Genomic DNA, 13,632 nt, shown 5'->3' with positions numbered 1-13,632 from the left:
CAATTTTATGTTCTATAGAAGAAATACCCAAAAAACCCAGTGATCCAAAAAGGCCAAATACAAAGAGCACAGCAAAGATATGCAAGATAAATGAAAATTAGAAGGAAGCAGGTTTGAAATCCTGGCATCAGGTAAGGTAGCATTCAGGAATAAAGTAATTGAACGTGACAAGCCATAACTACAAACAAAGATATAACAGAATATCTAGAAATATACTAAAGTATACAATGATCACCCATAACAAGGCAGAAACTATGCGAGATGAAAGAAGACAAAGATATGAACACATAAATATTAGAAACTGTAACACACCAATATTAAGACAAGATAAAACAAGAGAACAAAAAGTAAGTAAAGATAAAAAATAAACAGTAGAATGAAGTGGGTCTTATGGATATATACTGAATATTGCACACTCATAATTAAGAATATACTTCTCAAATAGACATGGAACAGTGGCAAAATTAATCACTTATTAGGATATTCACTAATATTAAAAAACACCAGTACATTTTAAAGTAGAAATTTCATGAACAGTACTTTGATCATAAGTAATAAAACTAAAAATTAAAGACAAAATTTTAAAAAATCTTTTCCAACTAGAAAGTTAAAAATTCTTCCATCAAATAGTATAAGAATAAAAAGGAGACATAAAAATTACCAAAATTACAAAAAGAAAAAAGGAATTTTAAACTGCTCATAAAAGTCTATGAGATAGGGGCACCTGGGTGGCTCAGTGGGTTAAAGCCTTTGCCTTAGGCTCAGGTCATGATCTCAGGGTCCTGGGATCAAGCCCCGCATCGGGCTCTCTGCTCACTGGGGAGCCTGCTTCCTTCTATCTCTCTGCCTGCTTCTCTGCCTACTTGTGATCTCCGTCTGTAAAATGAATAAATAAAATCTTAAAAAAAAAGTCTATGAGATAAGTTTAAGTCATGCCAGAAGAAAATTCACATTCTTAAACACTTATATCAATAAAATGAAAAAATGCATGAAAAAGGAATTAAATTCTCACTCAAGAAGCTAGAAGTAAAACAATGAAATAGACCAAAAGAAAGCACAAGGTAAGTATAATAAAGATAAAAGCAAAAATTAATGATGTAGAGCATATAAAAACAGTAGACCTAACTAATGAACAAAAACTATGGTGATAAAATGAAATGCACAATCAATTTAGGGATAAAAGGAAATCACACACAAAATAAGAAATGATACCACATATACAGATAAAAACAAAAAGAAGTCAAAACAGAAAGAGTACTTAGCATACTTTTATTCAAAAACATGGAAAATGGATGCTATGGATGATTTCTTAGATGAAATACAGTTTACTGAAATTAACCTCATCAAAAGTAGACAGCTTTAGCTTAAGGAGACCATTTTCCATAGAAGAAAAGAAAATAACTTTATCAAGAAATGTCTACACAGGGGAGGGAGGAAGATGGCAAAGGAGTTGGACTCCCTAGTTTCATCTGGTCAGTGGAATTCAGCTAGAGAGCTATCAAATCATTCTGAACACCTGTGACTCACTGGAAACACCTGGAGTACCTGGAGATCTAAGAAAATGAATGCTGCAATTCTACAAATAGAAAAACGACCACTTTTTGCACAGTAGGAGGTGCGGAGAACTGAATCTGAGGCAATACATCAGAAGATTAAGTACAGGAGGAGGTTGCCTCCATAAGCCTGCTACCAGAAAGTGATATAGCCTCAGAGTGCAAAATCAGAACTTTTAGAAGTCTGCCCCAGTGAGGGACATCCCTGCCCAAAAGGCACTCAGATGGCAAAATGGGGCAAAATGTCTCATAAAATGAGACAATGTGGTCTATGGATCCCTGGGGTCACAGAAAGAACAAGGGTGTCTGAGTGTGGCAGAGTTCCCAGGCACTGGCATGGGAAGGCCAGCTGCAATCAGCAAGCTCCAGAGTGACTTCTCAGCTAGGTGTTGCCGTAAACTGCAAACCCTGGCATGGTCAGGTAACTACTCTCTGAATAGGGGCCTAGCAAGCAGCAGAACCAGGGTGATGCCTCCCCTTCCCCTGGGAGGAGTGGCGCAGGTGCACACCACAATAGTGCAGAAGGTTTGGGGACCCGAACTGAGGTTGCACGCCTAAGATAGAAATGCTTGGTCACAAGCTGAGTAGGCACAGAGTTTGGACAGAGTGATTCATTGCTTTTCCTTGAGGGTCCACTGAAAAGGAGGGTGTGTGGTCTTTCAACTCTGGAGCTAGAGATCAGGAGGCCACCATTTTCATTTTCATCCTCTAAAGTGGTGCGGAAAGCCATCAGGAAACAAAAGCCACATAGAGCAATCCAGAGGCCTGACACTAAGCCTGTTCCTCTGGCAAGGGCGGTGCAATTCCACCTGGACAAGGGCACCAGAGAATGAGCACAACAGGTCCTTCCCCCAGAAGATCAGCAAGAACATTTAGTTAATACCAAGTTTACCAATTACACAGAACTACAGAATTCCAAACTGAAAGTGAGGGGGTGGAAAACAATTTATCATGTTAATTAACATCAAAAGAAAGCTGGGATAGTAATCCTTACATAAGACAAATTAGACTGTAAACCAAAGATTGTAGTAAGAGATGAGGAAGGATACTATATCATAATTAAAGGGTCTATCCAAGAAAAAGATCTAACAATTTTAAATATTTATGCCCCTAATATGGCAGTAGCCAATTATTTAAACCAATTAATAACAAAATTAAAGAAACACATTGACAATAATACAATAATAGTAGGGGACCATAACCTCCTGCTCACAGCAAGGGACAGATCATTTAAGCAGAATATCAGAAAGTAAACAATGACTTTGAATGACACACTGGACCAGATGGACTTCACAGAAATATTAAGAGCATTCCATACTAAATCAACAGAATATACATTCTTCTCAAATGCATGTGGAACATTCTCCAGAATAAATCACATACTGGGTCACAAATCAGGTCTCAACTGGTACCAAAAGATTAGGATTATTTCCTGCATATTTTCAGACCACAATGCTTTGAAACTGGAACTCAATCATGAGAGGAAAGCTGGAAGGAACTCAAACACATGGAGGTTAAACAACATCCTACTTAAGAATGAATGGATCAACCAGGTAATTATAGGAGAATTTAAAAAGTTAATAGAAAAAAGAGAAAATGAAAACACAACTGTTCTGAACCTTTGGGATGCAGCAAAAGCAGTCATAAGAGGGAAGTATATACCAACACAAGCCTTTCTCAAGAAACAAGGAAGGTCTCAAATACAAAACCTAACCTTATACCTAAAGGAGCTGGAGAAAGAATAGTAAATAAAGTCTAGACCCAGCAGGAGAAGAGAAATAATAAAAAAAATTAGAGGAGAAAACAATGAAAGTGAAACCAAAAGAATAGTAGAAGAGATAAATGAACCAGGAGATGGTTCTTTGAAGGGATTAATAAGATTGATAACCCCTGCCCAGACTTTAAAAAAAAAAAAAAGAATGGACCCAAATAAGTAAAATGAATGAAAGAGGACAGATCAGAACCAACACTGAAGAAATACAAACAATTATAAGAACATATAATGAGCAAGTACATGCCCAAAAATTAGGCAGTCTGGAAGAAATGGATAAATTCCTAGAAACATATAAACTACCAAAACTGGAACAAGAAGAAATGGAAAACCTGAACAGACCCATAACCAACAAAGAAATTGAAGCAGTAATCAAAACTTTCCCAAAAAACAACAGCCAAGACCAGATGGCTTCCCAGGGGACTTCTACCAAACATTTAAAGATAATTAATATCTATTCTTCTGAAGCTGTTTCAAAAAATAGAAATGGAAGGAAAACTTCCAAGCTCATTCTATGAAGCCAGAGTTACCTTGATCCCCAAACCAGACAAAGAGCCCACCAAAAAGAAGAATTAGGGACCAATATCCCTGGTAAACATAGATGTGAAAAAAATTTTTTTTTAAGATTTTATTTATTTGATACAGAGAGAGAGAGAGAGAATGGAGCAGGGGAGCAGTAAGCAGAGGGAGAGGGAGACAAAGACTCCCTGCTGAGCAGGGAACCTGATGTGGGACTCAGTCCTAGGATTGTGGGATCATGACCTGAGCCAAAGGCAGATGTTTAATGAATGAACCACCCAGGTGCCCAGAATTCTCACCAAGATACTAACCAATAGGATCCAACAGTATATTAAGAGGATTATTCACCATGATCATGAGGGATTTATTTCTGGGATTCAAGGGGATTCAACATCCACAAATCAATCAGTGTGATACACTACATTAATAAAAGAAAGGAAAAGAACTACATGATCTTCTGGGTAGATGCAGAAAAAGCATTTGGGAAAATACAATATATTTATTGATTAAACCTCTCCATAGTGTAGGGATAGAAGAAACATACCTCAATATCATAAAAGTCATATAGGAAAAGTCCACATCAAATATCATTCTCAATGGGGAAAAACAGAGCTTTTCCCCTGAGGTCAAGAACAGGACAGGGATGTCCACTATCACCACTGTTGTTCAACATAGTATTAGAAGTCCTAGTCCAACAATCAGACAACAAAAAGAAATAAAAGCCATCCGAATCACCAAAGAAAAAGACAAACTCTCACTCTTTGCAGTTAACATGTTACTCTATGTGCAAAACCCCAAAGACTCCACCACAAAATTACTAGAACTCATACAGGAATTCAGCAAAATGGCAGGTTATAAAATCAGTGCACAGAAATAAGTTGCATTTCTATACAATAACAATGTGACTGGAGGAAAAGAAATTAGGGAATCAATCCCATTTACAATTACACCCCAAACCATAAGATACCTAGGAATAAATCTAACCAAAGGGGCAAAAGGTCTGTGTTCTGAAAACTATAAAACACACATGAGAGAAATTGAGGAAGACATAAATAAATGGAAAAATGTTTCATGGTCAGGGATTGGAAGAAGTAGTGTTGCTAAAATTCCTATGCTACCTAGCAATCTATACATTCAATGCAATCACTATCAAAATACCAGCAACATTTTTCATGGAGCTGGAACAAATGATCTTAAAATTGTAAAATTGTATGGAACCAGGAAAGACCCTGGATAGCCAAGGTAATGTTGAAAAAGAAAACCAAAGCTGGTAGAATCAGAATTCTGATCTACAAACTACATCACAAAGCTGTAATCATCAACACACAGTATGGTACTGACACAAAAACAGACACACATATATCAGTGGAACAGAATAGAGAACCTAGAAATGGACCCTCAACTCTATGGTTGACTCATCTTTGACAAAGTAAGAAAGAATACCCAATGGAAAAAAGATAGTTTCTTCAACAAACGGTTTTGGGAAAATTGGACAGCCACAGGCTGAAGAATGAAACTGGACCATTTTCTTACACTATTCACAAAAATAATCTCAAAATCAGTGAAAGACCTAAATGTGAGGCAGGAAGCCATCAAAATCCTGGAGGAGATCACAGGCAGCAACCTCTGTGACCTTGCTTGCAACAACTTCTTGCTAGATATGTCTCCAAAGGCAAGGGAAACAGACAAAAATGAACTATTGGGACTTCACTAAGATAAAAAGCTTTTGCATAGCAAAGGAAACAATTGACAAAACCAAAGACCACTGACAGAATGTGAGAAGATATTTGCAAATGTCTTATCAGATAATGGGCTAGTATCCAAAATGCATAAAGAACTTCTCAAACTCAACCGTCAAAGAACAAATAATCCGATCAAGAAACGGGCAGAAGGCATGAACTGATATCTCTACAAAGAAGACATCCAAATGGCTAACAGACAAATGAAAAAAAAAATGCTCCACATCACTTGGCATCAGGGAAATGAAAATGAAAACCACAAAGAGATAACCACCTTACACTTATCAGAATGGCTAAAATTAACATCAGGAAACAACAGACATTGGAGAGGATGTGGAAAAAGGAGAACCTTCTTACACTGTTGTTGGAAATGCAAGCTGGTACAGCCACTATGGCAAACAGTATGGAGGTTCATCAAAAAGTTGAAAATAGAGATTATTACAATTTCACTACTAGGGATTTACCCCAAAGGTTCAAATATAGTTATCTAAGCACTGCAGTGTTTATAGCAGCAATGTCCACAATAGTCAAACTATGGAAAGAACACAGATGTCCATTGACAGACAAATGGATAAAGAAGATGTGGTATATGTATATATACAATGGAATACTACTCAGCCACCAAAAACTGAAATCTTGCCATTTGAAATGACATGGGTATTATGTTAAGCAAAATAAGTCAATCAGAGAAAGGCAATGATCTCACTTATATGTGGAATTTAAGAAACAAAACAGAAAATCATAGGGGAATGGAGGGAAAAATAAAACAAGATGAAATCATAGAGGGAGACAGACTGTAAAAGACTCTTAATCATAGGAAACAGTGTTGCTGGAGTGAAAGGTGTGGGGGGATAGGGTAACTGGGTGATGGACATTAAGGAGGGCACATGATATAGTAAGCACTGGGTATTATATAAGACTGATTAATCACTAAAATCTGCATCTGAAACTAAGAATACACTGTATGTTAATTAATTTAATTTAAATTAAAAATAAATAAATAAATAAATAAATAAATATGCCTTATTATTGTCTAGGACAACTCAATATATCATAAAGTTGTCAATTATCCCTAAGTTAATTTATCTGGTAAAGATGAAGAAAGTTTTGTTTTTTCTGCTGCTGTACAAGTGGAGAGTAAAATTAATTTGGAAAAATACATAAAAGTATATGAAAATACTGTACAAGAAGACTAAGAGCTATTGCTAACCCAAACAGATGTTAAAACATAGTACAAAGTCTCTTTAATTAAAATGGTGGTATTAGCACATTATTAGTGAAACAGCCATTGGAATTGAATAAATATTCAAAGTCAGATCTAGGTACATATAGAAATTTAGTATATAATAATGGTGATATTTTAAATCAGTGGGGCAATCTTGAACTCTTGAATAAGTAGTGTGGGGAGATCTGGATAGCCTTTGGAAAATATTAAAATTACATTCATACCTCACACATTACACAAGAATATACTCCAAATAGACCAAAGATATAAACATAGAAATGCAAGCACATAGGTATCAGAGTAAATAATGGGTGAATTCTTTTATAACTTAAATGTAGGGAAAAGTTTTCCAACTATATCCAAATCAAGATGCAAAAAAATAGTGACAAATTTGACCACAAAAATATTTTTAAAATTTGCATGATGAGAAAAATTTAACCAAGTCAAATGAAAAATGACAAGTGGGAAGGAATTATTTATAACACATACTATAGAAAAATAACCATAATATATAAAAATATAAATTCTTGAAGTGTAAGAACAAGATATGAAGGAATCTTACAGAAAAATGTTCAAAAAGCATAGGAAGGCAATTTGCTAAAATATAAAATGTTTACATTTTATATTTAAAAATAAATAAACATATATATATGTAAAATGAAGGAAATGGACACACCTCCAACAGAATGGAAATAAACATGCACAAGGATATATAATCTAGCATTATATTTAATTGCAAAAGATTGAAAATTACTAAAATTCCCCAACAAAATAGAATAATATAAAAATGGTAGTATTTACTCACAGAGTAACTACATAGAATGGATAAGAATGGCAGTAACTGGTATAGAATGGTTTCCAAGATACATTTTTGAAGAAGGTAAAGAAGAGAGCATGCAAAAAAATTTTACCTAGCATGCAATATAAAAAAAAAAGTAAAGGAATAAGAAAATAGTTATTCACCTATTTATTTTTTGTAAAAAAAAAAGGAAAGAAAGAAAAAACATAAAGCAGAAATTCATGGAATAAGTTATATACAAGAAGGGTATGTATGGTGAGAGGCAAATGGAAAGGATAGGGTGGGATGACATTCTTTTGTGTATTCCTTACTCCTCTTTGTATAGTTTTGACTTTTAGAATTATATTAATACTTTAGATATTAGAAAATAAATTTAAATTTATGATGAAGGGGAAAAATCCCTAAAGTTGAGTACAAATGGATACAAATGAAGTCTGCTCCAGTTCGAATTAATAGCATACTCTCACTGGGAAAAACAAACAACACAAACAAACAAACAAACAAAACTTAAACCAAATAACTTTTGAACACAGTATTTTGATTACATTCTTGAATTCTTAATTTAAAGAAGACAGGGACATTTGGGTGGCTAAGTAGGTTGAACGTCTGCCTTCAGTTCAGGTCATGATCTCAGAGCTCTGGGATCGAGACCCACATTGGGCTCCCAGCTCAGTGGAGATGCTGCTTCTCCCTCTGTTTGATGCTCCCCCTGCTAGTAGTGCTCTCTCTCTCTCTCTCTCTCTCTCACTCACTCTATTTCAAATCAATAAATAAAATCTTATAAAAGGGTGGGACAGAAAAATCTGAAAAGAAATCCTAAACTCAATCTTGAAATCTGCTTTTCATTGTAGTTATGATTACAGTAATTCTGAAACTACCTTGCCTATATTGTAGGGTGAGTAAATTAATAAATATGTTAATTTTGTTGAGGATTGGGAGTCTCGATGTGAAAGAAGAAAGTTACAAGTAGAAGTGCAAAGGTAAGGAAGAATGCTATAGGAATACCATTAGTACTCATTAATAATAAAATATAATATAACATAATATATGATATATGACATGTAATATATAACATATATCATATCATGTTATATATTATATATAATTAATTCTATAATATTATATAAGATGGTATGATATATAATATTCTATAGTAGTATAGTATAGTATATATTATAGTGTAATATAGTATAGTAGAATGAATATATATATATATATATATTCATTTTAGCTCACCCTTCTAGAAAGCCTCAAACCAATGACACTTCAGAAAAATTAGATCTTGTTTACTAAATATCATACCTGATTAAAAGGAACCAGAAAGAAATTGTGGCTTTGAGGGCTGGAAAAGGAAATTATGAGTGGGCCTTGAGAATCTCCTTGCACCACAAAGTAGGAATGTGCTCAAAAGTATACTGGGAATATACTAAAAGGATGTCAGCTTGGAGAGACTCCTACTGTCTAAATCTTGGATAATATGAGAAAACAAATAATTACAGATATGGATTAAAAAGCACTGAAAAAAACAAGAAACCATGAATCCATGATGAAAATGATAAGAAAGAAAGTGTTTCCTTATAGTATACTAATAATAACTCATAAATGTAGAAGGAACAACAAAATTACCTTTTACAACTAGCAAATGGGATGCCTGGGTAGCTCAGTCAGTTGAACTCCGGACTCTTGGTTTAGGCTCAGGTCATGATCTCATGGGTTCTGGGATCCAGCCCTGCCTCTCTCTGTCCCTCACCCCACTTGCACTTCTCTCTTGCTCTCTCTCTCTGAAATAAATTAATAAATCCTTACAGCTAGCTGGGAAGAACCACCAATGTAAGCTAAAACTAAAATAGTTAATGTTTTCAAAGAATTTGTCCTAAAGAATAGTTAACAATAATTTAAGAAGAAGGAAAAAAAAAGTTACTTCAGTGGAGAAATAGATAGATACCAATTTAACCAAGTGATCAGCAATATCCATAATAGGATAAACCAACATATGTTCCCCCTATGTGAGAAAATCAACATTATTATGGTGGATTTGTGCCAAAAATTCATAACTCAATCTGAGCAAGAGGAAACAGCAGGTAGACGTTAACTGAGATGCATTCTACAAAATCACTTTCTCTACTGAAACCATCAATGTTATGAAAGATCAAGAAAGGCCAAGAAATGTTCTAGATTAAAAACAGACTAAAGGAACACAATAAATTGTAAATTGTGTGACCCTGAGTGGGATCTTGGAGTACATGAGAAGAAATGCTTTGAAATATGTAATTGAAACAATTACTAAAATTTGACTATGGACTGTAGATTATATTATATGAAATTTGTGTATTATTTTTATCAGTTACTTATTAAGCTTGTGAAAATTTTGGAGTAAATAATTAAAAACTTGGGGGAAGCTTACTTCTATGGAAATGCAACCAGCCTAGAACAGCCAAAGAAATAAATTCAGAGTACTAAAAATAATACTATTAAGAATAATTTTGAAGCTTTAGTAATTTTCAAAAGTGTGATATTGGTCCAAATATGGACAAAGAGATCAACAGAATAAAACTCAGCAAAAAAGATGCATTCATATATGGTCAACTGATTTATGCAAATTTAGTGGTTAAAAAGATGGTATTTTAAATAAATCATGCTAGGTCAGTTAGTTGTCAGCATAAAAAGAAATAAACAGTGACTCAAAAATAAAGTCATATACTAAAACTAATTAGAAACAAAATCTAGACCTAAAATAGGAGTTTTCTTCTAAAGCTTTCTGAAGAAAACCTGGTATACTATATTTCCAATGGTTGAGTATGCTATCATTTATTACATAGGACACAAAGCAATAATGTTCATGAAACACTATTCAGAGAATGTAAAGGCAAACTATCGACTGAGAGAAGATATTCATGACAACACACATTAAAGGGCTCATATCAAAAATACATAATGAGCTTTTGTAAATAAAAAGAAGAGGACCAGGCTAATTTTAAAATGGGCCAAAGACTTGAATGACACTTCCTAAAAGATATTCTAATGGCTAGTAAGAATTTGAAAGACGCTCAGTGAAATTAGAATTAGAATAAAATACAGAATGGCTATAATTTTTTTAAAAAAGCTATAAAACCACATAGCACTAAAGCTATGTATGGAACTCATAGCTAATGGGTGGTGAGTTGATACAACTACTCTGAAAATCTCTTTAGTAATCATTATTATAATTAAACATATACCCTCCCTGTGATCTAAGAATTCCATTTTTAGTCAGAAAACTAAGAGAAATGAGCACATATTTCTACACAAAAAAGTACCAATATGTTTAAATCAGATAAATAATATGTAGTATATTGAATACCACGATGAAATACCATGTGCAGCAATAAAGCGTAAGGAATGAATACATCTTGCAGACACTGCATTGGGTGAGGTAAATCACATGTTAAATAGAACATACTACATGATTCCGTGTGAGCTTCAAGAGCAGGCAAAAACCAGTCTATTGTGACAGAAGCCAGAAGAGTGTTTACCTGGGGTCAGGACTGCCTGGGAAAATGACCCAGTAACTGGGAGGGAGCACCTGGAATATGTTCTAAATCTTTATCTGGATGATATATACGTGCTATTCTTATACATATGGCATATGGACGAATAAAAATTCATTGAGCCATAATTTTAAGATGAGTGCATTTTGTTGTGTGTGTTCTCTTAATATTTTTCCGTGATGAAGAAAAGTTTTTTTTTTTTTAAACAACTATGAAACATCATAATACAATTCAGAAGTATAATTTTGAGAGCAGGGGAGATTGTATTCAAACCAATTTCAGAAGCAATAAAGAGTAAAACGCAGAACCGATGCAGTCAGTGGTCCAGTATATTCAGCACGGTGACTCGCTCTGCTCCTTCACGCATGCAGGAGGTGAAGCGAGGCCAGGAAAGAAAGCCTGAGGTATTTTTCAGAGACGCCGCAAGAGGATCCCTAACCAAGCAGCCAGTCTGGCTGCCTCCGTAGGTTCCTTCCCGCCTCCTGCAGAGATGCAGGTTAACCCACACGCTGTGCAGGCCAGCCCGGGTCTTTCCCTGAAAGCCTGAAGTCTAGACCGGATGCAAAAGTCAAACCGCATGCATTGCTGGAAGATGTTCGATAGTCACAGAAGTGCGCGTGTTTGGGTTGAGTGGGTCGATCCCCAACCCTTACCTCTTGTGTTACGTTTTATTTTCCTTTGTCTTCCTGGGAACTTGGGGAATTGAATGAATTCAAGTCCCGCGTACCCACCCAAGTGGAACTGTCAGGGTCTCTGGTGCTGAAGATGGAGAGAGCTGAGGTAAACCGAGAGTAAACACCGCGCATGCTCTGTTAAAGATCCTCCACCCCACCCCCGCCATCCCTTTTCCTTCCCTTCCCCTCCCCTCCCCTCCGGTCAAACTGGGCAACGAGGAAAATAAAAATCAAAGCCTCAAAATTTGTCCTTTGCAGATTCTATATTTTGGATCTTGCATTTTGCTTTTACACTTATGCCCAGAAAGCTTGTTTTGGATTTTCCTTCCTCTCAACTCAGTTTGCTTATAAAAAAAAGAGAGGAAGGGAGCGGAGAGGAGAGGAGTGAAGAGGAGAGAAGAGGGAACATTTTGCTTCAGACCCCAACATAAGAAAGGGAGCCTTTGAAGGTAAAATGTCCATGTCTACCAAGCTGACCCATTAAGTCCAGAAAGTGGAGCAAAGCATTCCAAATGCCAGAAGAGCTTCGAAAATACTTAAGTGTTGCTCTAATTTTATTACAAATAACTAGTAAACATTTTACTCATGCTCAAATAATAAAGAATGCAGCTACAAGTCTAAAACTTTGCTCAAAGGAGGAAACAATTGTTCAGAGCTCCTACTCATCTGAGAGGCAGTATGACATAGTGATTAAGACGGAGACATTGGAACTGACTGTCTGGGTTTTAACTTCCAGTTCTCAACTTGTGAGATAGGGAAGTGACCTAACTTCTCTATATTTTTCCCTCCATCTTTGAAACAGGAAGATTGCTAGGGAAGTTAAAAATGAGTTAATCAAAGAAAAGCCTTCACTTCAGCCCTGTGCTCCCTTATGTTATCAATATTTGACGGTTTTTACCTACATTCCTATGGCTGTGTTAAAAATTGAGGGTCAGAATTCTTTCTTTTTCTTTTTTTTTTTAAGATTTTATTTATTTATTTGATAGACAGAGATCACAAGTAGGCAGAGAGGCAGTCAGAGAGAGGAGGAAGCAGGCTCCCTGCTGAGCAAAGAGCCCGATGTGGGGCTCGATCCCAGGACCCTGAGATCATGACCTGAGCCAAAGGCAGAGGCTTTAACCCACTGAGCCACCCAGGCACCCCAGAATTCTTTCTTTACGTGCAGTTTTCTCACACATTTAAAAACTATGTGAACATTTGACATATTTCAAGTAACAAATGGTAAGTCATTACCTAACTGATTTTTGAAGTGTTCAATTGTGTGATAGAGAAAATTAGAGATTAGGGCAGAATATGATAAAAGCTCATATTCCCATGAAGCTGGAAGAATTTCTGCAAGTGGCAGAATGCTGGAATGTTGGGGGTCCTCTTAGAAAATAAGACTTGAATGGGGTCTGTGCATTTAAGTAAGAAAGATGTGGGAGGCAGAGGTGGATACCAGAAGGAACCCTGAGAAGCAATGAGCTGGAGTGAGCTCAAGGCCACAAAGAGATAGGAAGATAATAATGACAAGGAAGCAACCAATACTGTCATCCTTGACTTCACTCCACCCCACTTCATGACCACTGTCATGTTGATGAACTAGAAATAAGAGAGAAAACACCAGACAACTTCCAACTTACTGTTCTATGTATTTTATGAACAAAAATATTTGACAATATTAAGAAACAGTTATCATACCCTTTCATAATTATATAATAACATTTCAAATATAAAATACTTTATAAGAACTATTTTTTGCAGTATAAAAGCAAACTTCTTAGCAGATTTATTCTAAACCATGCTAATATTGTAATACTCAGTGACAGACTAGCTTTAGGGGTGA

The sequence above is a fragment of the Lontra canadensis genome, unplaced genomic scaffold (genome assembly GCF_010015895.1).
Source record: "Lontra canadensis isolate GAN:19392208 unplaced genomic scaffold, GSC_riverotter_1.0 scaffold135, whole genome shotgun sequence".
Lineage (NCBI taxonomy): Eukaryota > Metazoa > Chordata > Mammalia > Carnivora > Mustelidae > Lontra > Lontra canadensis.
This window is presented reverse-complemented; position numbering follows the sequence as displayed.